General features: G+C 36.9%; 1 protein-coding gene across 1 annotated transcript in view; it reads right to left on the reverse strand.

Moving 5' to 3' along the window:
- The window catches only part of LOC119428703 (microtubule-associated protein 2), a 53,316-nt gene that overhangs the window by 23,057 nt on the left and 24,540 nt on the right, over nt 1-5,719 (reverse strand). The window lies entirely within an intron of this gene.

Raw genomic sequence — 5,719 nt, forward strand, 5'->3', positions numbered from 1 at the left:
CATAAAAACAGCAGCTAAAAGCCCAAACCACCAAATAGCTAATAGCCCAAAAAAAAGTTGCTACAACCTAAATTTTGCACAATAAAAGCTAAAAGCTAAATAAAAACAACTGTAGCTACATATTAGCGAAACAGTAACTAAAACCAGCACAACAGCAGCTAAAAAATTAATTTTAGGACATATGAGCCAAAAGCTACATTTAGCCAGATAGAATTCAATTCAATTCAGTTCAGTTTATTTATATAGCACCAAGTCATAACAGAAGTCATCTCAGGACACTGAACAGAAACATTCATACATAAATAAGAAGTTAAAACTAAACTAAGCAAATCAGCCGCTAAAACCAAAATAAAGAAAACAAAAGGGTAAAATTAGCTTAGATAAAAAAATTCAAATAATTTCAATGAACCAAATCAAGTTCAATATAGTTAAATATTTAAAAAAAGGTATTAAAGTAGAAAAAAACTAAACTAAACTAAATTAGTAGCACCACTCTCCTGTAAGAATTATAAAAATCAATAGTTTAAATTGTTGGAAGTACGCTGAAGATGCCAAAACACACACAGATGTACTTTGTACTATAAACAGGTCAGTGTATATTCAAACAAATGAATATAAACTCACACCCCAGTGTTGTTACTGTATATTGCTGAGGCTGATGGGTAATAACTGACTGAAGGACAGCGGACGTGTCCGTGACCTGAAGTCAACCTGATGCAGCCGCCTCCCTCTCCGCTGCAGAGCCACAAGAGCAGATCACGTATCGTCGACTCAGCAGGATGTGGGGGAGAATTAAAGCACAATGAAGAGCGTCAGTGAAGTGTGAATGAAGTGGTGTAATGGTGAACCCCAGCGTGACGAGGAAGACGCGTGGTCCTGAAACAGGAGGATGGAGGGGGGGACGATTCACTCTTCCTAAAGACCGTAATAACTGGAATATGGGAGCACTCAATATTTTAGACTTGAATGACAATGAGTGGAAATATATTCGATATTCATTCTGCAGAGTCCCTAAAAAAAGTCCTTAAAAAGTACTCAGCTTGCTGTTTATCACACCTTATTTATATTATTATTGTTAGTGCATACATTAGGCCATTATATACTGTGTATTTTTTTATTTATACTTTATATATATTGCCTTTTTGGGTGTAAATGGACATTGAGTACACAATTTCGTTCCACCTCATGTACCACATGTGATGCGAATGACAATAAAGTCTCCTTGAAACCTTGAAAATCCTGCTTAAAATGTCCCTTTTCTACACTGGCCTTTAATTTAAGTTCGCATTGAGTTCCAACAGAACATTTTAGAAGTGCTATTTTATTGTTTTTGTTTGTTTGTACTTAGCCTTTTTGTTAAATTATAGTTGTGACTTTAAATGTTTCAATTCAGTTTATTTATATAGCCCCAAGTCACAACTGAAGTCATCTCAGGGCACTGAACAGAAACGTTTATATATATAAAAAAAAAATTTATTATTTATCTGAGGAGCAGACTCCATCACAGAACTCTCATCTTGAGCATGAAGGCGACAGTGGAAAAGAAAAACTCCCTCATGAGAAAGAAACCTTTAGCAGAAGCAGGCTCAGGACAAGCGGCCATCTGCTTCGACCGGCTGGGTTTGAGAAGAACAGATACACAATGGCAGGTCACGAATCACATGTTAAGATAGAAATAGTATCAAATGAAAACTATTCAATTTTAACATCCTGATTCATGCTCAATAATCCAGGTAGAGAATCTAAAAAAGTTAAGTCTGGTCCTCTGTTGAATACAGCACTTCAGACTGAAGAAGTCTTTCGGATGAAAGACGAAACGCTTCTACATTTTTTTTTGTTTTGTTTTTTGACTGTCCAGAGGACCAGACTTTTTTTTTTTTTTTTAATTTTCAATTTTAACAATTCATTTAAGGAAATGAGGTAAATTTGTCCTCAAGTAGTCTAAGCCCATGGCAGCATTTTTTTTTTTTTCATTTACCCTTTATTTATACAGGTAGTCTCATTGAGTCACGACAACTCATTTTCAAGAGAGACCTGTTTTTGGGAGCAGATGGTGGGGGTTAAGGGCCTTACTCAGGGGCCCAGAGTTGGGCAAATTAGGGTGGAAGCAGATGTGGGTGTTTCACCTTTTCCACCCACATTTTGATGTTGACGGTACCGAGAGTTGAACCTTTGACTTTCTGATCACAGGCTCATCTTCTCTAACCTCTGCGCCACCACTACCCAATACTCCCGCCATTAGCTCTGGATTGAACGCTGTAGAATTTTGACTGTTTATTGTTGTGTGTACCTCATCTGTGTTTTTTTTGTTTTGTTTAAATCAGGTCTCTCTTGTAAACGAGTCCTCGAGACTTAATGAGAAAAAACCTGTATAAATGAAGGTTGAATGAATTAGCTCTGAAGCTAATGTTATTAGCTCTGGAGCTAACACTTTTATCTCTGGAGCTAACACTATTAGCTTTGAATCGAACGCCATAGCATGAGCTTAGAAGCTAATGCAATTAAATCTAGAGCTAACGTTTTTAGCTCTGAAGCTAAGGCTATTTATATATATATATATATATATATATGTAGAGGCATGGCAGCCGGCTTGGGACCCAAAAGTCTCAGGTTCAATCCCCAGTCACTGCATACCGCGTGGTGTCTCTGGGCAGCACAACTCATCCCCAAAATGCCCCCCGGGTGCTTTCAATAGCTGCCCACTGCACCACCTGGTGGTGGATGGGTTAAATGCAGAGACTAATTTCGGGGGTGGCTGTGGCTGAGTGGTTAGAGCAGTCGTCCTCTAATGCGAGAGTTGGGGGTTCGAATCCACCAGCAGTCACATGCTGAAATGTCCCTGGGCAAGACACTGAACCCCTCATAGCCTCTGATGTGTGTCCCATCAGTGTATGAATGTGATCTAAAGCTCTGATTAGTCTCTTTTAGAATGATTTGTTCAACTAGCTTTATAGAGATCTAGTAGAGTGCTGTAGGAATGGGTAAATGAGGCACAGATTGTAGTTTAAAGCGCTTTGAGTATCTTGAACTAAGATAGAAAGGGGATATATAAGTACAGTCCATTTACCATTTGCCATTGTATGGAACCATACAGTGATGACATTATTATTATTATTATTATATAATTAGCTCTGAAGCTAGAGCTATTACATTTGGAGCTAACACTATTAGCTCTGGAGCTAATGGCATTAGCTCCAGAGCTAATGTTATTAGCTCTGGAGCTAATACCATATATCCTGATGCATGCTCAATAATCCAGGTAGAAAAATCCAAAAAAGTTCAATCTGGTCCTCTGGACATTCAAAAAATGTGATCAGCTGGTTTTGGTTGTCAGCAGCAAACTGGTTGATCCACTCTGAGAAGGTGCTATTTAAGAGACTGAGCTGAAAACAGCACCTCAGACTGAGGAAGTCTCTTGGATGAGAGACGAAACGTTTCTATATTTTTTTGCTTTGTTTTGTTTTTTGTTTTTTTGAATGTCCAGAGGACCGGATTGAACTTTTTTGGATAATACCATATATATTAGCTATGGAGCTAGCAAAAAAGTTGAGTCATTTCTCGATTCTTCTCTCTGTCTGAAACAGACTCTTGCTCAAATTAAAGGGCTGAACGTCAAATACTGTCTGACATTAACATTCAAGTTAAATGGAACTTTCACTGAAGCAACCCGTCTATTATTTACCCAGAATGCATGGCAAAGTAAATAAAATGGCGATGTTTATATGTGACAATATTGTTTTAAATAAAAAACTAAACAGCCTACACTTTTTTTTATAGGTGAACCGTTTGTTTATCAGTTAAGGTCAATTGTTTCAACTAGTTGGAGATCCCTTTAAGGCTTTGAACTCAAATTTCTGATAAATAAAATTTAAAAGCTGCCCATCAATCCTCACTTTTTGCCTTTGTGTGATGCCAGCAGAAAGTTTCGTTTACATGTTACACAGCTGAAACTGCACCACTGATATTTTTCCACAACAGTGTTTCCCTAAACGTCCTTTCATTCGGTCCATATTGTCACTGCAGCGATCAACTCTACGAGTTATTTACAGTAATTTAAGTTCATTTCATCGAACTCAAACACATCTCAGCATTTCTGCGGAGGACGAGTCCCCTGCTCGTATCCGTCCACAAACAGCCGAGCTAATCATCTGGCTGAATGCAGCCGCTTTCCAGGAGCCTCGCTGGGCCCCATGAGTCATGGGAACAGTGGGTGTGAAATGCCACTGACAGCGGAGCGGAGCAGTAGACCAGGCTTGTTTGTTTTTGTTTTATTTTCCTTTTAGACACTGATATGTAATGTGAAACTAAAAGCTAGAAAGCTGTTTATGAGTAATAATAATGGTGAACATGCTGAGTCACCGTTGTTTCCTGTTGGTACGTTATTTTGGAATATGATTATTTCGGCTTACGTTCAGCTGTTTCAGATATTAAAAACATTCAGCTCGTTAAGAACATGGTGATTGAATTTGTTTTTTGAAACTTTTACATTCTTTAAATTATTAAACTTTTATTTGCATTGTTTTATCTAAATGCATTCATATATTCCTAAATCCTTCAAAAAACTAATTTTCTTTTGTAGTCTCATTCAGCTGAATTGCTCCATTTATGTCTCCTTATATCTTAGTCTTTTGTGTCCCTTTGTCTTTACCGTCTTAAGTTCTTTTAGTCATCTCATACGCCTTGTCGTTTTATGTCTCATTTTGTGTCCTTCTGTCTTTTTATATTTTATTATGCATTCTTTTTCTCTTATGTTTCCTTATGCCTCTTTTATGTTTCCTTATGCCTTTTTTTGTATCCTTAAGCATCTTTTTTGTCTCATTCAATTCAACCTTTATTTATACAGGTTAGTCTCATTAAGACTCAAGGACTCTTACAAGTGAGACCAGTTTTCAACAAAGAACACAGATGACAACAGTAGACAATCATAAAAAAGCATAAAATGAAAAGTAAATAAAAAAATGATATTATATAAAGAAAACAAAAACAACTACATTATAAAGCGATGTCTCCTTATGCCTCTTTTTGTCTCCTTATGCACCTTTTTGTTTCCTTATGCACCTTTTTGACTCCTTATACTTTGTCTCCTTACTTTGTCTCCTTATGCTTCTTTTTGTCTCTTTGTGCCTCTTTTTGTCTCCTTGTGCTTCTTTCTGTGTCCTTATGTCTCTTTTTGTCTCCTTGTGCTTCTTTTTGTCTCATTATGAGTCTTTTTGTTTCGTTGTGCCTCTTTTGGTCTCCTTGTGCTTCTTTTTGTGTCCTTATGTGTCTTTTTGTCTCCTTATGTGTCTTTTTGTCTCCTTATGCTTATTTTTGTCTCTTTATGCTTCTATTTGTCTCCTTATGCCCATTTGTCTCCTTATGCTTCTTTTTGTCTCATTGTGACTCTTTTTGTTTCCTTATCAATGTTTTTTGTCTCCTTATGCCTCTTTATGTCTCCTTGTGCTTCTTTTTGTCTCATGCTTATTTTTATCTCCTTATCCATCTTTTTGTCTACTTGTGCTTCTTTTGGTCTCCTTATGCTTCTTTTTTTTATCTCCTTATGCCTCTTGTTGTCTCAAGTTTCTTGTTGTCTCCTTATACATCTATTTGTATCCATATGTCTCTTTTCATCTCCTTATGCCTCTTTTTGTCTCCTTGGGATTCTTAGTGTCTCCTTAAGCCTATTTTTTGTATCCTTATGCTTCTTTTTGACTCCTTATGCCTCATTTTGTCTCCTTAT

This window comes from Nematolebias whitei, chromosome 23 (genome assembly GCF_014905685.2).
Source record: "Nematolebias whitei isolate Nwh7 chromosome 23, NemWhi1, whole genome shotgun sequence".
NCBI classification, from domain to species: Eukaryota; Metazoa; Chordata; class Actinopteri; order Cyprinodontiformes; family Rivulidae; genus Nematolebias; species Nematolebias whitei.